Below are 25,989 nucleotides of genomic sequence, written 5' to 3'. Positions count from 1 at the left end.
TTGATCAAACAAGCTTTATCATCCCCAAATCTTACTAGACCTCCATTATATTCCTAAAAGGTTAAGAATTTACTTTTATCACCAATCATATGATGTGAACATCTAGAATCAATGATCTATTCATCCTTATCTTCAATTTTAGCTACTAGGGTCTACTCTACTGATTGAACAGTAGGTGCTGGTTGATCTTCTGTTATAGAAACAAAACCCATCCATTGTCTATCGGTTCCTCATGAGAATCATCAGTTACTCCTTCATCAGCATAGTAACATGATTTGTCTCTATTCTTCTTAAATATGTATCTCTAATATCCAGGATTAGCCTTATATGTTCTTTTAGCTTCTTCTTTCAATCTTGCATGTCTATCAAGACACCTAGATGCCATATGACCAATTTTATTGTGGTTAAAACATTTAAATGGTGCTTTACCTTCATACTTATTTCCAACCGGACCTTTAGGCATTTTCCTTGCAAATAATGCTTCAAGTTCTTCCAATTCTTCATTCTCTTTTATGATTTCTTCAAGTTCTCTTGCATAAAAATGCTTTCTAATCAAATTTTTTAGATGATGATGATACTTTTGTAGATGATGTTGATGCCTTGAAAGATAAATCTGTCTTAATTATAGCAACAGGATCAAATTCCTCAAGTTCAAAAGCTGAAAGTTTTCCAACCAAAGTATCTCTAGATACTGATGCATTAGGCATTGTTCTCAATTCATTTATAGCAGTTACTTTCATTTTATATTCCAGTGGCAATGCTCTTAAGACTTTAGAAACAATTTCATCTTCACTTAAGGATCCTCCACAGCATTGTATACCCAAAACAATTTCATTTACTCTTTCCATAAAAGCAGAAATCATTTCATCTTCTTCCATTTTCAGATTTTCATACCTGACTCGGAAGCATTCCAGTTTTGCAATTTTGACTGTGGTATCACCTTCATTCAATGTCTCCAATTTGTCCCAAATAGCTTTAGCAGTAGATCGGTCTGATAATCCCATGATTTGTTGATCTGACAATGCGCTCAAAAGTGCTTATCTTGCTTTGCAATCATTTTCTTCATCTTTAGCCAAGGTTGGTAGATTTGGTTGACCTTGAGTAGGACCAATATAGCCATTCTTTGTAACATCCCATATGTCTTTTCCAATGCAATTCATATGTGTCTCCATTTTAATCTTCCATATGCCATAGTTAGTTCCATCAATTTTTGGACTATCCTTCCTAAAATAGTTAGTAGACATAGGATCTCCTCAAGTTGTTAAACTTCTGCAAAAAAAGAACTAGGCTCTGATACCAATTGTTAGGTCCCGGAGATAATTGAGAGGGGATGTGAATCGGTTGTCAATTGTTAGGTCCCAAAGATAACTGAGAGGGGGGGTGAATCAGTTGTCAATTAATTTCAAACCAAGTATAACTTAGCCAAACTTAATGCATAATACTGGTAAACCAAACTTTATGTCTATAAACAGTTTTGTCAGTTAATTGCAATACCGGTAAAGTTTAATGCATGAAACAGAAAGACAAATAACATCCACAACACATAACACAAACATTTGTACATGGAAACCCTATAAGGGGAAAAACCATGGTGGGAAACCTTACCCACAATCAGATGATACTACTGTAGATAGTATGTGTGTACAATATGGAGTCTGCACATGTAGAAAGGCCAACTTCCTAGAGCTCACTGCTTAATCACAAAATGGGAGTCACACTGACTACAATTGGATGGTTAAATCCAATGATAATGTACTGCTCAAAATAGCATCTTCATATGCTAGATTCGATACCGGTTAAGCTCAGTTGTCTTCTTCAAAACCTCCTTGAATCTTGAATGATGTCTACGTGTATAGCTCTTCTTATATTTACATATACCTTATGCTCTACCACTTATTACATCCCATATCCATGTCAATGTCAATCTCATAAATGAGATCTTACATATATACCAAAACCTAAGACCAAATGAGTAGGTCGGCTCACTAAAGATATTACAATAAAATCAATTACAAATGAATCAATATGTGATGCATCATGCCGTCTCAGTGCATTTACAATAATAACAAATCATTTCCATGATGTGTCATGTTGATCTAGAATGGATAATGCTTGTCAGTCCATAACCTAGACCTATTTGCCGGTAACAACAAATATGCAAACCTGATTAGACCAATGACTAAATCATCAAAACAAAGTGTCCAAACAATGTCTTCGACATAACCAAGTAATATCCAAGTCATCCTTAGTGTCGGTGAACAATATAACCTATCGGTGAACCAGATACCGGTGTCTATGCATAAGTTACTGAACATGTCAATGAACATAACCAAGGATCTCCAAGTGCTGATAAGTGTTGACAAATGTTGACATCAATGACAAAACTAGTGCAACACATCCAAAATACCAACATCAAGCACTCTAGCCATCTCTCTATAACTCATGTCCCCATAATGGCTTTAGGGTTTCCTTCCAAGCGATTAAGCCTTAAGGAAGCCAGGCTCTTATACCAATTGATAGACTTATAAAGCACTAAGAGGGGGAGTGAATCAGTGATAGCAAAAAAAGAACACTTTAAACACAAACCGGTAAAAAAAATTAACCAGTTTACTTAAAACTATGCATGCAATCCAAAGTGTTATAAAAGAATCCACAAAAAGTAAAACATCCACCATAACACAAGTGTTTAAACGTGGAAAAACCAACTAGGAAAAACCACGGTGAGATGGGACTCACAAGTTAACTATTTGTAGAAATAGGTAACTAATCAATTAAGGTCTACAAAGTGCTCTGCTAGGAGCGAATCATGTTAAAGATCCCAAAGCCCTGTTAGGAGCTATACCCAGTTAAAGGTAGTACCTTCTTAGGAGTAACCTCGGTAGAGGATTTCAAACCCAAACTATTGGATCACCTGGATAGAGGATTTGTACAATGAAGCTTGTTAGAGCTTACCCAGTTAGGGGATTTAATTATTGTAATGATTAGAAAACAATAGGTGGTGTGATCTAGAAATAGCACATCTTGCTTGTATAGATCCTCTTCTACTCAATATTGTATCACCAACATACTTTGCAACTCCTTCATTAAATCACATCAACTCATCACTTGTATCTCATATTATAAAATAGTTCATCACAATGTCATTTTATAGACATTAGATTTCATGTTGACTCAAGAACCTCATCACAATTTCCTAGGTTTAGTGTATCTAGACAATATCTCATAACACATCACAAATTACCGCCAAATCTGTCAGTTAGAGATAACTAATCACAACTAGTGATAACTCATCACACAAGTAGTGAAATCGGTTGGAACACTGATAGTGGTTGAGTGTTAACCTCTTCCAACTCATAGACCAATTGTCCTCCATTTGCCTCCTTGTTGATATCCATTGTATCTCCAAACTAATGCTAGTGAAAATGACCAAAACCAATTGTCATTCCTGCATATACTGGTTGTCTACATATATCGGTTAGACACCTTAAAACCGGTTGGACTTCTCTATACAAATGATATCGGTTTGCAATACAAAGACTTGGGAGTAGTACCGGTTTGTCTTAACTAATATGACTATGACAATGTGAACATATGTTTGTGTATATGTGCCATCAATAACAACATATAAAGTCATCCATTATAAAAATCATCATAAGCCAACAGGAAAATGATTGGTGATTGAGTACTTCCATCAATCTTACCGTAATAGATGAATTTGCACAAAATTTACAATCAACAAAATAGAAGGACTATGAGTTGTCTTATTCCTCAAGTTTCTCTTCTTCCAAGGAGTAGTACCTTCTATGCAGTGCTTCTATTTCATCAGTCAACCAAGAAAAGTCCCTCAAACCTTGCAATTTGTCCATTGCCTCGTTTGTTTTATGGGCAGGTACAATTACAGCTCCCAAGGTAAATCTACGATACATATGATCCACCATGATAATATTATCAATAATATTAAAAGAGGTGTTCCCTTGGTTTGGCTCAGTGGCCAAAGATGTCAAAACTGCATTGATTGCATCTTGGAAACCCTGTGTCCACTCTTCTAGGCCTTTGATCTATCCATCATCTATCAAAATTGTGGGGACATGCCACTTTTTTAGCCCTTGAAAAGAATTGATCATTCCCATCAATGCTTTCTTTTCTTCTATGTTCAACAACTCCTTACTCAATAGATTATAATTTTTCAAAGTGACCCCTACAATTTTGGGTGGTTGGGCCACATTTTTTACTTCTAGCATGACCTCCTTCAAATGTTGACCCTTTGGTAGCCAAGTGACTCTAATTGGATGAAAGAATGAAATAATTTCATCCAATTGACTAAGTAGCTGAGATGTCAAAGAATATGAAGTATGAACTTCATTCAATTTATCAATAATTTTATTTGAAATCCACAAAATTGAATCTTTCTAGATTTCAAAATAGTTATTTTTTAGCTTCATCTTTGACCCTTTGCAACTCTTTGTTCATTTTTTCAAGCTCTTCAGGTCTAATTCCTCCAAAAGAGTCAGTTGCAATTTTTCTTTATTCATTCTTTCAATTTAATATTTTCAAGAAACAATTCATTGTATTTTTCATTAAGGGCAACATGAATGTCCTTTAGCTTTACAAGATTTTTCTCTTAATCCTCTACTGTTAGTTGAGCAAATTAAACTGCATGTTTGGATATTGCCATAGCCTCTGATGCAATAGTATCTTCAAGGATTCTTACAATTTCATCCCCTGTTCTGTGTTGGCCTCCCTGCAAAACTAGGGGCTTCTGCATACTAAAGCTTATGTTAACCCTAGAGCCATGCTCTCCAAACTCACATGCTTAATTGGGGTCTTTCTACCGCATTATTTGATCCAACAAGAATATCCTCTCAAAATTCCACCCTAGGACAAGGATCATATTGTTGTTCATTACCATTTCTCTGCCTTCTTGAGGGGTGCAATTAAAATTATCCTTATCAAAGTTGTTCATCTCCTCATCAGACATGCTCTTTAACTTTTCCCTCAGCCAGAATGATCTAAACTTAGGAGAATTAACAAAATTATCATCTGACATGGTATTCTTTGAAACAACAATCCTTTCATCATTTACTTCTTCCATAGGGATTGTGCTTGTGATAGGCCTATTAAAATCATTGAAGACCCCGGCATTTTTATCTTCACAGAAGGTCCCTTTTGGAGGAGAAGGTGGTGGTACAGAGGTATCAAAATCCTATTGGATATCTACTAAGTCAAATATTTTTTCTTTTCCCTTTTCAATCCTTCTGACGTGCTTAGTTGTCACATGTTTCTCCTTTTGTGTATCCCTTTGAGAATTCCTTGTAGGTGTTGATTCAACTATAACAGTATGCCCTTTTGATTTGTATACTTTAGGTGCCGGATCAACTAGTCTTTCTTCAAATTTGACTCCTTTATCCTTGGCCTCCTTTATTTCTAGCTCACTCTTAATTATGTCATCTACCTTCCTAAGCATGAAATAATTCCTAGGAAAATCAATTTGAAAATTCTTGAAAAAACCTTCAAAACCAGGGTCCTCCTACCTCCTCTCCATTTCCAACTTATTCATGAGGTCCCACTTCTTTTTCCTTTTATCTACTTCAATAGGGTAGGCATTTCTGATTAAATCCTCCTTTTCAATGAAAGAATGGAAATACCCCTTCTCCTTTAATTTTGTTATTTGTATATCGCTCATGCACCATTCGGGGTCAAAATGTCTGGCTTGGGCAACTTTCAATTTGTCATTCTTTACCAAAAAACTTTGGACTTTCTCCAATGCATCACAACCCACGGTAAATTCATTAAAAGTTCTCACCCTGGGGAGAAATCTTCCCTTTTTATTAGTTTTAATCTGTTCCTTCTCCATCCACATTGTATGCTAGATGAATTCAAGGATTTCTAAGCTTGGGGAGACAAAAAGTTGCAACACATGGGGTGCCTGCTCACACCCATAGACCTTGATAATTGTGCAGTTGCTATAGAAGAAGAAATCCCCAAAATTGTGGGTGAATGCACCCTTAAGATGCATAAATTTGCCAGCCCTACAACTGCTTATTCTCATTACTTTAATAATCTCCCTGGGAAACCTTGACAACTTTACCCCAAGCCTTTCCAAAATCTTCACAACAAAATGATCAAAGAATATATGATAGTCACCAAATTTGGACCCTTTATCCCATATCTAAGTCCATCATTGCACTGGCCATGGGGAACCTCTGTGGGGATCATTGATCCTAAGTGTCAATTCTGGATCCTAGTAAGCATTGTTTTGATAAAGAATTAAATGGCATACCAAAAAGTAATGCATAAATTCCAACTTTTCATCTTTATTTGTTGCCTTCTTCAGACACTCATGAATCTTATCATGGATAATAGTTGCAAAATCATATAACTCATTTATTGAGGGGTGTTGGATGTTGATGAAAATCATCATAAAGTCAATGGACAATTGAGTAATCCCACAATCTACCCCAAGGAACTGTCCTAATGCATCATATCTCTCAACAAAATAGGGCTCAAAGCACTCAAGTCTAAAAGGCTCCCTTTCAGATAGTAGGACATAATTTTGTGAATCTTTGTAGCGTTTCCTCATGAAATGGGGAACAAGGTCCCTCTTGTACATTTCCTTCTTATTCTAATACCCGCTCTTCAATTGTTTATGTTTATTCCTATGTGGGAAGACCTATCTAACCGAAAACATTCAATAATAGCTTTGGGAGAAATGTCCAATAGGACATAGTATTCCGTAGTCCTGATAATCAAACTTGGAGCATCATATGCATAGGCAATCTCCCTTATAAGCACTGACTCCACAAAATCATTTGGCACCACCAATCTACCAATATTTAGTGTCTAGGGGTTACATACTGGGATTGCCTTCTCTTTGTTACCATAGAATGAATGAAAAATATCCCAGCCCCTTTCCTTGATAATCGCATCCCTACACCTTGCCTCCTTGTCAGTGAAGATAAATCTCAAATGGTCTTGCATGGTAGACCCTTCAAATGATTCCAGTAGGTATCAATGTAGGCTCTTGGTCTACCGAGTTGGCCTTCATGCAATTTCTTCGAATCTTTGTTCAACTTCATGTTGCATTTCTTCAAGGGTCATGGCAGGAGCAAGACAAGTAGTAGGTTATGTTGGTGGTTTCTCTGCTTGAGTTGATGACTCCCCTTTGGATGGCTTTCTAGGCTATGTTGTAGGCTTTGGGGCTACCTCTTTTACTAGAGTAGCCTCTTTAGCTGGCTCCTGAGGGTTTTCTTCTTGATGGGTCTATTTTTGAGGAATTGGGGCTTCCTTAGTAGGAGGATTAGTTGGGGCAAGGGCATCTTGTGTAGGGGGGAGGGATTTCAGAAGAGGTTGCCTTAGTAGAGGCCTTATTAGTACTCCTCCTCCTCTTTGGGGTGGGTTTTCTAGTTTTAAGAGTAGGAGCAAGCTCATCTAAAGACTCACTATCAAAAACAATAGTGGTAGTCTTTTGAATTGTCTTCCTCTTTCTTTTTGCAGCCTTGTCCTTCAAAGGGGAGCTAGCTTCGGCCTCTCTAGACACTTGTGGGAAAGTTCTAGGGCTTGGCTCTTCAGAAGGGGCACTTTTAATCACTAGTATGGGTAGAACAACATCAAGGAGGACGGTGTGGGTAATCCTTGGCATTGCAAAGTTAGTGCCAACCTTGGGGATATTCTGAGTAGTGGGAGTAGCAGAGTCCTTGATAGGGGAGGCCAGTTTAATTTTAAAGATAATGGAGAGCCTGGAAAATTAAACACAAACCCTACAGACTCTAGGGAACACACAAAAGCTTTGTGTATTCACAACTACAACAACCTAGAAAATGCACAAGGATGGTGGAATAATTAACTTACTGATCTTCTTTGCTGGATTGAATTTGTTGGAGGGTACATTGATTCACTAAAAATCACTCTTCTTCTCGCTCCGGATGCTTTGAATTCTTCTTTGGATGCAACATGTGGGATAAAATCAATGAATTTCTCTTTTATGGCGATGCCATTAAGTCATCTATGTCAGATAGAGGTAGTCATTGGTACCAAATTTGAATTTCACCAATTGATTTGACAATAGACGATTGGGATTTCTCACTGACAACCTTCAAATGGTGACATAGAATTTATTAGACTCTCCTAGCCACCTCAGAATTTTCAAATTTTATGTCATTCAAATTTTCTTTTATCATTTTACACCTTTCACCTTCTCTGTGGGGTAAGGTCTCCTTGGATTTCTCTTTATTTCATTATCCTGCACCATCTTTTGATATCTTGACAATCCTTGTAGGATAAGGTTTCCATGTATTTACCTTTTCCCTTTATCCCATGGCACTTGGAAGTGTTCCTCTTACCCTCGTGGGATAAGTCCTTGCCACCTTTTCTTGATTGGCACCCTTTTATCCTTATCCTGCAACACATTTGTCAATATTGTCTATTCTGGTGGGATAAGGCCTTTGTATGTCCTCTGAGAATCCTCTTATCCTGCATTGGTCATACCTCCATGTTTTCCCCCCTTGAAGGCATCTTTCCTTGTATTTTTTCTTCATACAGGATAAGCCTCTTGAGCTTTCCTTATTTTATCTCGTGATCCATCTCTTATCCCCATGGGAACGCATGGGATAAGAGATCCTATCGATCTTTCCTTTTAATCCTTATCTCCCAACCATCACTGAATAACAAAAACCCTTCACGAGATAAGTCTTTATTAATGATCATTAAATATTTTATCCCGTGGTGCACCTATGATTCTCACCCTTTGCATCTTCATACACCGTCATTTTGGATGTTTGTTGCCCCGCGAGACAAGTCTATTTGCCTTTTGCTTAGATATTCTCTTATCCTACAACCCTTTTCTTATCCTCATGGGGACACACAGGATAAGAAAAACCTTTTATCATTCCTTTGTTGACTTGTCCTGCACTATCATGCGATGCAACTCTGGTGACCAAGAAAGCTTGTGGCATAACAATTTCTTTGCACTTTAAGTCATCTCTTATCCCAAAATCCTTTTCAGTGTTCCTTGGTCATTGTGGGATAAGCCTTCACTCTTTGTTACCTATGTCTCCTTCTTATCTCATGTGGCTCAATCATGGCTTCGAATGCATCATAAGATAAGCTTTGTTCTTTAAGCTTTGCAAATTCGTTATCCCATGTGGTTGAGACCTCTTGTTGAAAAGCATGTGGGATAACATATCTTGGTGTTTCTTTTGGCATGCTTATCTCGCGTTACTATGATACTAAAGCGGGTACTTAAGTGGACTTTTTAGCACATGGAAACCTATCAAGGGTAACATAATCATGTGCAGGGCCCTCCTAGAAAAATTAAAGACTTAGGATCTAGGGGTATTTGTAATAATTAGGAATATTGTGCAAAATTAAAATGATGGCTTGAAACGGTGACTCCTAGTGCATGGGGTTGGTGATCAAATGACAAAAGGGCCTCACGATCATGACTTAAATCCATGTCACCAGCATACACAAGTCAACAAGAAACATAACATTGTCCGAGGAAATGAAAGAGAAAAACTTGAGAGACATAGAACCTCCTTTTAAAACCCTAAACCCTATGCTTCAACACATAGGCAGGGCACAAATAAAATCAATTTTAAAAACTTCCAACAATGTGCACCAACATGGGGGACCAAAAAGGGGTCTTAAGATGCAACTTTTTTCTGAAATCAACGAAGTCTAAACTTTGACAAGAAATTGAAGAACTCAAAATTTGAAGATGCAACAAGAACAAAAGTTGAAGTTCCCTGAATCTACTTTCTAAGCTACTATTTTTTTTTTTAAACTGTGGAGATTAAGGGCTTCAAAAAGGGGCACCACATTTATTGGTATTTTTTTTTTGGAAAAACATAACATAGCATGAAATGTGGTGCCCCTAAAACATCATTTTTTTTTAGAATTTTACAAATCACTCCAGTGAGAAAGTAGGTAAGACATTAAAGTTTATGCTATATTTTTCGGCTAAAGTTTTTATGAATATTTGAATATTTACAAATTTTCAAAGTGGACACATCCTAAAAAAAAATTGAGCGTGCTCCCCAAAAAAGTATGGGAAATCTAATAAAAAAATCAGATTTTTTTTTAAACTATGTAGAATGGAGTCTAGTTTCTAAAAAAGTAAAAAAAAAATTAATTCAATAAACAGGTAAAAATCTATGGCTGAAATACGACATGTTGGTTTTTGACAAAAAATTGACACACTAACAAAAGAAATTATGGATGAAGACCCTAACATTATTAAAATTTAGAAAGAATTATAAATATGGCTGGATAGCTAAAAGAGAGTTTGATGATTGTATGGTATTTTTTTTGTTTGCATTGAAACACATGCAAATCTGGCAAAGAGCATGAACAAAAAAGTTAGAAAATTTTTAATATTTGCTATAAAACACATCTCAAACCTGAGAAGGGTGTCCAATCCTTTGGGTTTGATGCCCAAAGAAAATCCAACCCTTTGGCTTGGTGTTTTCCAAGGAAACAACTTTGGTGCTTGCCAAATTTGTCATGCGCCAAATGAAAAAAAAACCAAAAAAACCTTTTGGCATGTGGCTTATATGGCATGTGCCAGATATGGCACATGCCAAATGTATTCGATAGGAAATATTCATATTTGAAAGCACAATTTTTTCTCTATCTCCATCAAGATGTTTGAGAGTAGTTCCACATTTCTAGGAATTATAATGTAGATTCTAGATTTTAGATTATTCATATAAATTTCAGATAGTCAAATTTTAGTAATCAACATGCTCATTTTAGCATTATCTCTTTGGTCTCTTTCTTGAATTCCCCCCCTCTTCCTTAACCCCTAACTCTCTCTCTTAGGTATCTCTCTCTCTACTTCCTTTCCTCTCTCAAGTATCTCTCCCTCTTTCCCATCTCCCTCACTCACTCTCTCTCTTTGGTTAATCCCTCTCTTTCCCTCTTTCACTTAGGCTCTCTCTTTCTCTCCCTCTCTCAATTATCTCTATCTTTCACTCTCTCCCCCTCTCTTACGTGTCTCTCTATGTTTCTCTATCTCTCTTTCTATCTCTCTCTCCCCCCACTCCCTTTCTTTTACTCTCAAGTCTCTCTCCATATCACCCTTTATCCCTTTATCTTTCTCTCTCATCTCTCAAATATCAACCATTAATCCCATTCCCTCTCTCCATCTCTCTCTATATTTTTATCTCTCTCTATTTCCCTCTCTCTTTCCCTCTCAATTCTCTCTTCCTTTCAACCTCTATCTTTTTATCTCTCTCCTCCTCTCTCAAGTGTATCTCTCCCATTCTCTCCCTCTTTCCCTCCCCTCCCCACTCTCTCTCTCTCTCTCTCGCTCTCTCTCTCTCTCCTCTCTCTCTCTCTCTCTCTCTCTCTCTCTCCTCTCCTCTCTCTCTCTCTCTCTTTTTGTAACTCTCTTTTTGTCTCTCTTTATCTCCCATTGTTTCTCTCTTGAGTCTATCTCCCTCTTAGCCTCTATCTCTCTATCTCACACTCCTCTCTCAAGTGTATCTCTCACCCAGTTTCTTCCTCTCTCCCTTTCTCATTATATCTCTTTCTCACTTTCTCCATGTCTCCCTTTCTTCACCTCTCTCTCTCTCTCTAAATTCTTACTCTCCTTAAATCCCTTCCTCTTTCACTCAGACTCTCTCTATCTCTCGCTCTCTCTTTCTCTCTCTCTCACCATCCATCCCTCCATCTCTTAGGTATCTTTCTCTCTCTCACTATCCCCTCCCTCCACCTCTTCTCTCTCTCTCTCTCTCTCTCCTATCTCTCTCTCTCTCTCTCCTCCTCTCTCTCTTCTCTCTCTCTCTCTCTCTCTCTCCTCTCTCTCTCTCTCTCTCTCTCTCTCTCTCTCACACACACACACACACATCCCTCCATGCACCTCACAGGTCTCTCTATATCCTTTGCACTCCCTCTCTCTCTCCCCCTCTCTCAACTGTCTCTACCCCCATTCTTCACCTCTCTCCCTCCCCATCCCTTTCTCTTTCTCTCTCAAGTCTCTCTCTGGTGTCTCTATCCCATTTTGTCCATTCTTTCTATCCCTCTCCCTTTCTCTTTCTCTCTCAAGTCTCTATCTCTTTCCCTCTAACTCTTTTTCCCTCTCCCTTCCAGTCCCCTTCTCCCTCTCACCCTTTATCTCTATCTCTCTCTCTCTCACACACACACACCTTCTTCTTCCCTCCCCTCTCCATCTCTCTCACACATCTCTCTCTCTCTCTCTCTCTCTCTCTCTCTCTCTCTCTCTCTCTCTCACACACACACACACACACACACACAAACACATCATCTCCCTCCATCCCCCCCTTCTTCCTCTCACTCTTTTCCTTGGATTCCCTTCCTCTCCCTCTCTATCTCCCCCATCCCTTTCTCTCTCAAAAACACAACGCCTTCTCTCTCTCTCTCCCATTATTTCTCTCTCACATTTAATTAGTCTCTCTTCATATGCTTCCCCTTAACTCTCTCTCTCCCTCCCTCTCTTCACATACTTCACTTTAACTCTCTTTGGACCTCTCTCTCTCACACCATATTTCCATCCACCTCTTAGGTCTCTCTATATCTCCCTCTCTCTTTTACTTAATCATATCTCTCTCTATCGCTTACCTCTCTCTCTCTCTCTCTCTCTCTCTCTCTTCTCTCTCTCTCTCTCTCTCTCTCTCTCTCTCTCTCTCTCTCTCTCTCTCTCTCTCTCTCCTCTCACTCACACACACACACACACACATTCTTTCCCTCCTTGGTCTCAACTCTCTCTCTCCCATTATTTCCCTCCCTACCTTCCCCCTCTCTCTCTTTCCCTAAGGTATCTACATCTCTTTTACTCCCTCTCTTAGGAATCTCTCCCTCTCTTTCCCTCTTTTCATTTGGCTCTTGCTTTATCTCACTCTCCTAAGTATCTCTCTCTCTATCACTCTCTCTCTCTCTCCGTCCCCTCCTCCCCTCTCTCTATCAAGTCTCTTTCCCTCTCACCCTCTATCTCTCTCTCTCTCCTCCTCTCTTATGTGTCCCTCTATCCCATTATCTACCTCTCTACCTCTGACCCCCTTTCTCTTTTTCTCTCAAGTCTCTTTCTCTTTCTCTCTCAAATCTCTTGCCCTATATCTCTCTCTCCTCCTCTCTCAAGTGTCCCTCTCTCTCATTATGCTCCTCTCTTTCCCTCTTCCCCACTCCCACCCCCCATCGTCTCTCTTTCCTCTCCCTCTCTCCCTCCTATTCCTTTCCTCCCCCTCTCTCCTGCTATCTCTCTCTTCCATTCTCTCCTTCTCTACCTCCCCCCTCCCTTACTCTTTCTTTCTCAAGTCTCTCTTCATCTTACCCTCTATCTCTTTCTCTTTGCCCCTCTCTCAGGTGTCTCTCCCTCCCATTATCTCCCTCTCTTTCCCTCTTTTCCCCTTTCCATCTCTCCCTCCCCCATCCTCAATCTTCCCTCTCCCTCTTTCCCTGTCTGACTCCCCCTCCCCCTCCCTTTCTCTTTCTCCCTCAATTATTTCTCTCTTTCCCTCTAACTATTTTTCCCTCTCCCTCCAACTCCCTTTCTCTTTCTAGAATGTAAAATATAGCTGAGAATATCCCACAAATGTAGAGCTATCTAGTTTTCCAAAAAAAATACGACAAGTAGTACTATATTGAAGTTTTATCTAGATATTTACCACAAATTTGAAGGGGTCCAAGATTTCATATTAATCAAGGAGAAGACTTCACTATAAAAAATATTTAGATTCAATAAAAATCTATTAGTTTTTTATCCAACTTAGAATGATAATGATTCCCAACAATGAGAGGAGTAATTTTTCATAGATTAGAGAAAGGATGATTACTATACTGTTATGTAAGCAATGGATAATTTTGTACAACTTATGTTTTTGTATATAACAGTTATATCTGTAGTTAGATCTATCATCCCTATATCAACAATAAAAAATATGATGTTTAGATGATGCTATAGCTCAATAATTTATCTACTTAAATACTTAAGAAAAACAATATATTACAATTATCATATTTTTGTATCATATACAATACGCAACTGATATTTTAAGTTTAATTCACATACTTATTACACATTGGTTAATTTCTTAGTAGCTTACTAGTAAGAATGTGTGTGTGTGTGGGTGCGTGCGTGTGTGCACATACATACACACATACACATATACGCATATATAGACACACACACACACACACACACACACACACACACACACACACACACACACACACACTGTGTGTGTGTGTGTGTACATATATGTATATATACATATATCTATATCTATATACATATATGCAATTATATATACATATGTATGTATATATGTGTATATATACATATATATATATATATGTATATGTATGTATATATATACATACATATATATGTATATATATACAAATATATGTATATATATACAAATATATGTATATATATATACATTTACATATATATGTATATATATATAAATATATATGTATCTATATATGTAAATATTGTAGTGTCATAAAATTGTGACTCTAGCAATTTTCGACCACATTAGGGTCCTCACAGATGCGAAATCAAATCCCCTAGCCTGATTGGAGACTAGAGACTGCTCAACCCCCTCAAAAACTGCTTCTCCATTGCCCTCCGCACTACCCTGTCTACACTCTGCCTTGGAGAAAAGGGCAGGACAAGGGCAAGGTGCCCCTGTCCCTACCCTATTTTAGGGTAGGACCCTTCCTAAGTCTATATTGAAGGTTGTGCAGAGAGTGGAAAAACTTCCCCGATGTCGGCCTGTGATGAAAATCAGTTTCATTAACCCTAATTGACAAGTATAAAAGTTGCATTCTCCTTCTCATTTGCATAAGTTGGGCTAAGTGATAACATAGATACATGAGATCACGTATTCAAGCATTCAAGAGAATTCAAGCATTATTTTCCAACATTGAGCATTCTCAAGTCTCCCTTCAAGGCTGAGTGTTGCATTCAAGCCAAGGATTCAACCATTGAGAAGGATATTCATTCCAACATTCAACTTCATACAATAATTTCCACCTACATTCTATCTACAACCTCCCTTGAGAAGATTTACATTATAGTCTTTCAATTACATTTACTTGCAAGTACTTTCTTTCATCATTTGGTTAATTCCAAAACTAGGGTTTGACCTGAAGGCAAACCCCTAATCCCAACCCATTTTCCTCTCTTTTTTGTGTGTAAATTGCAGGTGCACAAGTGCACTTTTAGATTTGGACTTTATTTGTAGAGGTAGAAAAACCCTTTTCGTTTCACGGATTTTTCGAAGGACCGTGTACACTTTCATCGTAGTCTGGGCAAATTTTACTCAAATTCATAGGGAAACTTTGTCTTGACATATTGCTACTAGATCCAGGTGCACAGCTTCATCCCAAACTCCAGTCTTGAGTTATTACCAGTTCTTTGTCACTTTTGCACTTAGTCTCTATACATAATTCAATCAATTCCTTTCCATTTCAAATAGAAGAGGGGATTAACTTATCATTCTCACTTCATTCAAAATTATATCTTCTTCTTTGGAGGTTGAATCTAGTGAACTTTCCTCCCCTCTTCCAATGTAATGTGTGAAAAGTGTTTGAAGGGAAATACATAGTGAAACTCTCATCTCTCCTTGGAGGGATAGGGTAGGTTTCCTCTTGATCTCTCATTTACATATTTTTCACCCACCATTACATTTTGGTGAATCTGATATCTTGCATGCTTTCCTTTGAATAAAATTGCATATTTTTCATTTGCAAGTTTCAAATTTCTACAAACTTAGTGGTTAAATCATTAAAAACCCTAGTTTTTAAAATTAAAATTGAACTTGTGATTTGTAAAAATTTCTTGTGGTTATCTTATATCTGAAAATTGTTTTGTTTGTCAAATTCAATTTCCTCATTGCCTTGTTCAATTTGCAAATTAAATTTACAAAATTAAGCGATTACTTGTTAAAACCATAATTTTCAAAAATCATCTTGAACTTGTGTGAAAATTGGATTTCCATTTAATCTTCAGATTTCTAATTGTTCTCAGACTTGTTTTTATTCCTACAATTCAAATTTTCAACTTCCCTCCTTTTTCCCAAAATTCAAATTTTAAAATTCAGTGGTTAGGTCATAAAACCCTAATTTTCAAATTTAATTGGATGTTTTGCAAATTTCAATCAATTTCATTCAAATTCAAATTTCTAAACATTTTCCAAGGTGTCCCTATCCATTAGGTTTGACCGTTTTCAAATTTGCAATTCAATTCCTCTTTTTCTTCAAAACCCTAATAGGGTCCTATTTTTGCATTGGAACCTTAATTTCGCCCATCTAGAAATCATAAAATTCACCATTTTTGGGGGGTTATCTTTGAAATCATCATAATATTCATCCCTAAAAATTTTGAAAAAAGCTGGTTGGACCATGTGCATTCCCGCCACAGTCCTCAGCTTTTTTCCCGAAATTTTGGGAGACTGTTATGATTGTATTTAATAGCCTAAATCCAAAAGATTGGCTCATTTTTTTGATTTTTTATCCCTCTAGAATTGAAAATACCTCCAAAATTCAATATTTCAAATTTCAAGAAATTTTTTTAAATTAAGAGGTTAATTATAGTCTGCCCTAATTTGAAAAATTCTAATTTTAAAATTAAGTGCTTTTACCTTGGCCCTAATTTTAAAATCCCAATTTCCTTTCATTTTTGGAAATTGTGTCATCCTCTTCTTCCAACAAATTTTAAATTATTTAATCAGTATTTTCTTAAATTTTGCATTAATCAATTTTGTAAGCTTTGTTCCAGTATTCAAAATTCAAATTTTTCCTCTAGTGCATGAGTTTCACCACTATTAGTCTTACCTACACTATCCCTATTAGATGAAGCATTAGAATAAATTCCTCCAAGGTTTAATTATGAATGAGATGGAGCCTAATTTGGGTGACTTCTTTAATGAGGATCATGCTAATTCTTCCTGTCCTAATCATGTTCCTATTCACCTTATTGATGAATCCCATGATAGAGAAGAAGCTTTAACTAGGGTCTCTATAGATCAACTTTCCACATTGGACAATCAATTTGATAACTTTCAACAATGGATGTCCCAATAATATCCTAATAGTGAATCTCTTTCATTAATTGAAGGTCTTAAGTGCATGATTCAAATTGATAAGAATGAAATTAATATATTGTGTGGCATTGCAAATATTACTGATTCTAATGTCATGCCTATCAAGAATTGTGTCGAAACTCTAGGTTATTCACAACCTTCAACAAAAGTCAATCCTTCAATTCCTTTGACTACTCTTATGACTCGTATTCCTACTTTTACATCCAACATCATCACTACTTCAATTCAAAATGTCATCCCTACAACCATTGGTCATGGGGGCAATCCCTCTTCTTCATTTAATCCTCCATATTTACCTATGTCTTCCATAAGTATTCATGTTATCCCTCAACCAATCAATGTGACCCAAGGGGGCAATTCCTTCAACAACTTTGTTCCTCCTTTAAGTGTCCCTTTTCCTAGCCAATCATCACCTATACCTACTTAATATAATGTCCCACCACCTTATTTTGAGTCCATGCCTTCTTTCAATAACATCACACTACCTTCTTAATCAACTATGTCTAACATCAATTCTTCTATCGAAGTGACAATTAACAATCTTGCTCAAATTGTGTCTACCTTACAGCAACAAATTGCTTCTATGAGTCAATCCAAGTTTAGTGTGCCCACCTTTGATGATATGAGCCCACTTTCTCTTGATATTATTAAATTTGTGCCACCTAAACATTGTTGGTATTATGGATGTGTTGCATTGGTTTTGTCATTGATATCAACACTTATCCTTCTGGAGATCTATATTGTTGATTTGGCACTATGGTTATATCGGTTTACTGTTGAACCGACACATTGTGCTCACCGGTATATTCTCACTGGTAGGTTTTATGGCTCACTGGCATAGATGATGACTTGTTATCATCTAGAGATCACTTGATTATGTCAAAGACATGGTTTGGATACTTGGTTTTTGTGTTTTGGTTATTGGTCTAATCGGGTTGACATATTTGTTGTTATCGACAGATTGGTCTAAGTTATGGACCGGTATACGTTATCTATTCCAAATCAGCATGACACATTATGGAGATGATTTATTGATTAGATATTGTTGTAAATGTATTGAGCCGACATGTTGTATCAAATCAAGACTTATTTGTAATTGATTTAATTGTAATATTCTTTATGAGCCGACCTACACATTTGGTCTTAGGTTTTGTATAAATGTAAGATCCCATTTGTGAGATGAAGTATGGAATTGTGATATGGAATTGTATCTTGGTATGTGCGAATATTGAAGATCATATGATCAGATCATAGAGTGAATCAAGCAAACATCATTTCAAGGTTCAAGGAAGGTTTGAAGGTATTTATCAGATCTTAAACCGGTATTGAGTCCAACATTGTAGTTGCACTTTGAAGCAGTAAATTATTCTAGGATTTAATCATCCAACTATAGTCATTGCGACTCCCATTTGAGCAGTGTGCTCTACGTGGTTGACCTTTCTGCATGTGCAGGCATGTGCAGACCCCATTTGTATACACATATTATCTGCAGTAGTATCATCTGATTATGGGTAAGGTTTCCCACCGTGGTTTTTCCCCTTACAAGGTTTCCACGTCAAAAATATATGTGTTATGTGTTGTGGAAGTTGTTTCTCTTTCTGTTTCATGCATTAAGTTTCATCGGCGTTGATATTAACTGCTAATATGTTAACCGGCATTAAGTTTGGTTTACCAGTATTAAGTATTAAGTTGGATTAAGTTATAATTGGGTTGAAATTCATTGGCAACTGATTCAACCCCCCCCCCTCTCAGTTTTTCTTCTGGTTCCTAACAATTGGTACCAAAGCTAAGTCCTCTTTTTGCAGAAGTCTAACAACTTGAGGAGATCCTATGGCAACGAACATTTTCAGGAAGGACGGTCCTAAACTTGATGGAACTAACTATGGTATATGGAAGATCATAATGGAGACACATCTGAATTGCATTGGAATAGATATATGTTACAAAGAATGGATATGTTGGTCCTACTCTGAATCAACCTAATCTACCAACATTGGGTAAGGACTTGGAGAATGATGGCAAAGCAAGAGAAGCACTTATGAGCGCATTATAAGATCAGAAAATTATGGGATTATTAGACCGATCTATTGCTAAAGCTATTTGGGATAAATAGGAAACATTGAATGAAGGATATACCACTGTCAAAATTGCAAAACTGCAATGTTACCGGGTCAGGTATGAAAATTTGAAAATGGAAGAAGATGAAAGAATTTATGCTTTTATGGAAAGAGTTAATGAAATTGTTTTAGGAATACAATGTTGTGCAGGATCCTTAAGTGAAGATGAAATTGTTTCTAAATTTTTAAGAGCTTTGCCACCAGCTTACAAAATGAAATTAACTACTATTAATGAGTTGAGAACAATGCCTAATACATCAGTATCTATAGATACATTGGTTGGAAAACTTTCAGCATTTGAGCTTGAGGAATTTGGTCTTGTTGCTATAGTTAAGACTGATTTAGCCTTCAAAGCATCATCATCTATAGCATCATCATCATCATCTAACAAATATGATTGGAAAGCACTTTATGCAAAAGAACTTGAAGATATCTGAAGGGAAAATGAAGAACTAGAAGAACTTGAAGCACTATTTGCAAGGAAGATGCCTAAAGGTCTAGTTGAAAGTAAGTATGAAGGTAAAGAATCATTTAAATTTTTTAATTGCAATAAAGTTCGTCACATAGAATCTAGATGTCTTGATAGACATGCAAGATTTAGAGAGGAAGCTAAAAGAACATATAAGCCTAACTGGTGCAGGAGCACCTAGTTGAGTCAAAACTTCATTTTTGGGTATTTCATGCTTATATGTTTCTAAAGTCTTTTTGTAGGTTGTTTTTGTTGTTTTAGGTTGTTTTGACTCATTTGTAGTGGTTTTGATCTCATTTTGGGCTTGAGAGATCAAATCTTGCATTTCAGGCTTTGAGTTGACATATGACTTCATTTTTGGGTATTTCATGCTTATATGTTTGTAAAGTCTTGTTGTAGGTTGTTTTTGTTGTTTTAGGTTGTTTTGAGTCATTTGTAGAGGTTTTGATCTCATTTTGGGCTTGAGAGATCAAATCTTGCATTTCAGGCTTTGAGTTGACAATTTTTGGCAAAAATGTGGAAAAGTGCCAAAAAGGTCTCCTAATGGTTTCAAGAGAATTGAAACATATTTTTTTAGTGTTTTTAATAATTTCTAAATGGTTTACGCAAGTTGATATGGCTAGGATGTCAAAAATGCCTTTGTGAGCAAGAAAAGTTGTCATTTTGCTCAAGAAAGTTGTCAAAAAGGTCATTTTCTTGAAAAATGCAGTTTAAAAAAGTCTCTTGTCCGTAAATGGGAATGGAAAAAAACTTGAGAAACTATATAAGGCCTCTCCTTGTCTTGGGAAAGGTTGGTGATTGTATTTTCAAGAATAACTCAATAGAAATCAAGTGTTTTTTGGCTTTTATGACTGTTTTTCTTCCTTTTTGAGGGGCAGTCTGTATTGTAGCTGTACAATCCATACTGTACCTTCTTGGAAGTTGTAATATGGATGTAACAAAGCTTCCCATGTAGTTATTTCATCATTTTCTCTTTTGCAAAGTGTTTTTACAAAAGTAATTGAAACTAGGTACCTGTTGACCTGCCAAGGGTTTGGAGTTGTAAAATGTGTCAACTTGGTTGATCCAGGTCTGGGATCCCTCCAATAGATTCTTCCAAGTTTATCCATGTGTATATATTGTACATTCCTTTCTTTTTGTGCCAGAAGAATGGTTTGAAGATGCCATTGAGTGAATACTAGGCAAGTGTTTGTCATTTGGCTAGTAGTCTGAATAACACTCATAGTTTGCACTCAAAAATGATTTGAGTGAGAAAATGAATGTGACAAGAGCCTGGAGATTTGGCCAAGGATGTTGAGGATCCTCTTATATGGATATTTGACTTGTTCTTATTTCAATCTTGTTCCTTTTGGAACCAAACAGTGAGTTCACTATTTTCTGATTTTGTAAATGGCAAAATGCCCAAGGAATGCTTGTTGAAGCATAATCCAAGCCTTGCATCTTGAAGGCTATGCAATAGATGAATAGTGATATTATTAAATACTTCTTCAAGTTGTTTTTCTTCTTTCCAAACACTCCTTTCTTGCAAGCCTCAAGGGAGATGTAACTAACTGATAAAAGGCAGAATTAAAGACAGTGACATTGGCTTTTTATTGTTTTCCCACTTGCTTGCCAAGTGTTTGGCAATATGACTGCAGGAAAATGTTTGTAGATAGTTCCTATCATGGTGGTAGAGGTCCCAAGTCTTTTAAGAGGTGTGGAAGGAGTATTTGGAAGTGTTTTTCAATTTGCAAGCAAAAAAAAAAACCGTATCAAACCCTTCAAACATGCCATAAAATGTGGACAGTCCCAAAATTGCATAGATAGTGGGCTAAAACTCAAAAATATTTGAGAAAAAACTCCCTAAAACCATCCCCAAATTTATTTGTGGTTAAAAAGACCATCGTTGAGCAAAACAAACAAAAAAAGTGCCAATTAGGCCTCATGGGCTAGTAGGCCTTTTTAGCCCTATTTTGCAAAAATCATCACAACTTTGGATTAAACTGTTGGATCTTTCTATAACTTGGAGGAAAGTTCTATAACTAGCATTCCTATAATCTTACTGAAGCAATTGTTTTGTTTATTAATGTTTGGAGAGTTATTAATAACTGTTCATGACTATAATTTCATGACTGCATAACACACAATAAAATGACAGTTTTTTAAGAATGCTTGAACCCGATGGGAAAATGGAACTTGGAGGCTTTTGAAACATAATGGAAACATTTCAAATAGTCCACAAGTGTACTTGGAACCCACATATAGTGTGCAACCTCATTTGGGGGTAGTTGAGCCCTTTTAAAGAATTTGAGCAAATTGAGAGTTATAGGTCTAAAACAAGTTTATGAGCATTCATGGTAAGTAACTCCTGCTGCCCCTGCATTCCCATGTGGAAAAATCCTAGTACACATTGGAACAAAAAGTTGAAGACCCCAAGAACCAAGCACAAGTAGTTGAAGATGGGGAGAACAAGCACTTTGAGTAGTTCTGGAGCACGGGAGTAAGCCATCACCATAAAGGGAGTTTGCTAGGCAAGTAGACCATGGAATCCTTGGCATTTCAATAACCAGATAGGTTGAGTAAAACATACACATCAGATCCTACAAGGTTTTTGCCAATACATTGATCCTTTTGGAGCAAGTTAGCCTTGTGAGCACTTTCCTAGAAGCTCCCTATCACTGACCCTGAATATCAAAGATACAAATTTATGAAGAATAGAGATAAATCATGTTACTATGTTGATGAAGGAGTTGCATATGATTATAATGAAGAACTATTAGATAATGGATGGGCATTTGTTGCAATAAAAGAAGATCAACTGGCACCTATTGTCCCACCGGTAGAGTGGGCCTTGACAGCTAAAATTGAGGAAAAAGATGAATGGATCATTGATAGTGGATGTTCACATCATATGACTGATGATAAAATTAATTCTTATCTTTTCAAGAATATAATGGAGGTCTAGTAAGATTTGGCGATGATAAAGCTTGTTTAATCAAAGGAAAAGACACTATATTGTTGGATGGTAAGCACAATACTGACAATGTTTATTATGTTGAAGGTTTGAAGCATGATCTTTTGAGTGTTGGTCAATTAGTTGAAAAGGGATTTCAGTTAAAATTCAAGAATGGAAAATGCAAAATCACAAACAGAACTAGATTAGAGATTGCAACCGGTAATCAGACTAAAGGTAATATCTTTCATTTGAATAACAGTGATAAGACATGTTTGATTGCACATATTGATGAAATTTGGTTATGGCATAAGAGACTCTGTCATGTAAATTTTGATTGCATTGTAAAGATCAATTCAACTAAGGCAATAAGGGATTTACCTAAGATTGTGATACCTCATAATCCGTTATGTAAGGAATGTCACATGGAAAAGCAAGTGAGAACAACTTTTAAGAGTATTTATGAGAAATCCAATAATGTTCTTGATTTAATTCAGAATGACTTGTGTGGTCCAACAAGAACAAGAAGTCTACTGAGAGATAGATATTTTATGCTAATTATTGATGATTATTCTAGAATGTGTTGGGTTACTTTTCTCAGGGAGAAATCAGAGGCTTTTGGGAAATTCAAGTTATACAAGGCAATGGTAGAGAATGAAACCGATAAGAAAATCAAATTTTTTAGATCTGATCAAGGAGGAGAATTTACATCTAAGGAATTTAATACATTCTATGAAGTGAATGGAATCAAAAGACAAATATCAGCACTGTGGACACCTCAGCAGAATGGAATTATGGAAAGGAAGAACATGACTATTCTAGAAGCGGCTAGAAGTATGATATTGGAAGCAAATCTACCTCATGTGTACTAGAGAGAAGCAGTGAATACGGTATTTTACACTTTCAACAGAGTTCACATCAAAGGTGAAACCGGTAAGACCCCTTATGAACTATGGTTTGGTAATACTCCTACTCTTAAATACTTCAGAATATTTGGAAGAAAATGTTATATTAGGAGAGATGAGTATGTTGGTAAATTTGATCCTAAAAGTGATGAAGGAATATTTCTTGGTTATTCATCTAAGAGCAAGGCATATAGATGTTTTAATAAAAGATTGCAAAAGATCATTGAAAGTGCTAATGTGAAGATATATGAACACTTTAGAGGAAATTCAAGGTTTGTAGATTCTGAACCAATAGTTGAGATGATCATAAATAAACCAATACAGATTGCACCGGTACAGAATATGGATCCAGTCACATCGGCATCATCAGAGAATTCCATAGTGACTGAAGAACATCAGCATGTGAATAAACTCAGGTATGTAAGATTGAATCACTCAGAAAATCAGATAACTAGGAATAAGTATCAAGATGCTATGACAAGAGGAAGACTAGCAAATGAAGAGGTATGCTTAATTTCTCAAATTGAACTAGCATCTCTTATTGAAGCATGTCAAGATGAACATTGGATAAAAGCAATGGAAGATGAATTAGAACAAATTGAAAAGAACAATAAATGGACATTAGTTCCCTGGCCTAAAGACAAAAATATAATTGGAACTAAACGGGTATTAAGAAATAAACTTAATGAAGATGGTAAGGTAATCAGGAACAAAGCAAGATTAGTTTGTAAAGGATATTCACAGAAAGAGGGAATTGATTATAATGAAACCTTTGCATCGGTAGCTAGAATTGAAGCAGTTAGATTATTTCTTGCATTTGCAGCTCATAAGAACTATAAAGTATATCAGATGGATGTAAAATGTGCATTTCTTAATGGTGATCTTGAATAGGAAGTTTACATTGAACAGCCTGATGGATTTTCATTGATAAATGATAAAGATATGGTTTGCAGATTAAGGAAAGCTTTGATGGATTGAAGCAAGCTCCTAGAGCTTGGTATGTTAGATTGGACAAATATCTTTTGAAGCTTGGTTACACTAAAGGTAATGCTGACAGCAACTTATATTACAAAATGACTAATGATGACATCTTGGTTATTGAAGTTTTTGTTGATGATATCATTTTTCGAGGAGAAGATGGATTATGTAAGGACTTTGCTAATAAGATGCAGGAAGAATTTGAAATGTCTATTATTAGGGAGGTAAAATTATTTTTAGGATTGCAGATTTCACAAACTGATAAAGATATATTCATATGTCAAACAAAATACTTGAAGGAACTACTGAAGAAATTTGGTATGGAAAAATCTAAACCGGTAAGTACTCCTATGACTACAACTGATAAATTGACATTGAAGCATGATTCATCTCCTGCTAATCTGACAAGATACAAATCTATGATTGGAGGTTTACTGTATTTGACACAAAGCAGACCTAATATAATGAATGCAATATGTATTATTTCAAGGTTTCAGAGTAATCCTAAAGAAAATCATGAATCAACAGTAAAAAGGATTTTCCGGTATCTACAAGGCACAACAACTCTTGGTTTATGGTATCCTAAAGATGAAAAATTTGATTTATGTGCATACACTAATACAAATTGGGCAGGGGATGTAGATGATAGAAAGAGTACCACTGGCAGTGCATTCTTTCTTGGTAGCAGATTGATTTCATGGTTAGGCAAGAAACAAAGTTGTACATCATTATCAACAGCAGAATTAGAATATGTTGTAGTAGCAACTAATTGTACTCAGGTATTATGGATTAAGAAAATGTTGAAGGGCATAAAGGTAAAATATGAAGAAACTATAATCATTTATTGTGATAATTCAGTAGCAATTGATATATCTAAGAATCTGGTATTTCACTCTAAAACTAAACATGTTTCTATCAAATATAATTTTATGAAAGAGAATGTTGAAGCAAAAGAAGTAAGATTGGTTTATGTGAATACTAAAGAGAAGATTGTAGATATCTTTACAAAGCCTTTGCCTAAGGAAACCTTTGAATATCTCAGAGAGCAGCTTGGGGTAATACCCTCACTAGCAGAGACTTAGATGATTGGAGATTGGCATCAAACCGGCAGAAACTAAAGAGAAATCTTTTTTCGACTTTGATGGAGGAGAGCTACTTCTCAGGGGGAGTAGTTGGTTGTATGTTCTGGTATTTCTTCTTAACTGCTTTGGCATTTGATGTCAAAGGGGGAGAGATATCTATGGAAAAACATTATTCATTAGGGGAGAGATATATACTCTTTGTATTTTGGTTTTGATTTCTGGTATTGATCTATTCTGGAGATTGTTGGTTTTTGGTTTTTGGCATTCTGTTTTGGCACTTAGATGTTTTTCCATCTAGTGTTGCCATCAATGCCAAAGGAGGAGATTGTTGATATTATGGATGTATTTCATTGGTTTTTTCATTGATGTCAACACTTATCGTTTTGGAGATCTACATTGTTGATTTGGCACTATGGTTATATTGGTTTACTCTTGAA

Source organism: Cryptomeria japonica, chromosome 4 (genome assembly GCF_030272615.1).
Source record: "Cryptomeria japonica chromosome 4, Sugi_1.0, whole genome shotgun sequence".
In the NCBI taxonomy this organism is placed as follows: Eukaryota; Viridiplantae; Streptophyta; class Pinopsida; order Cupressales; family Cupressaceae; genus Cryptomeria; species Cryptomeria japonica.
Note: the sequence above shows the minus strand (reverse complement) of the source record.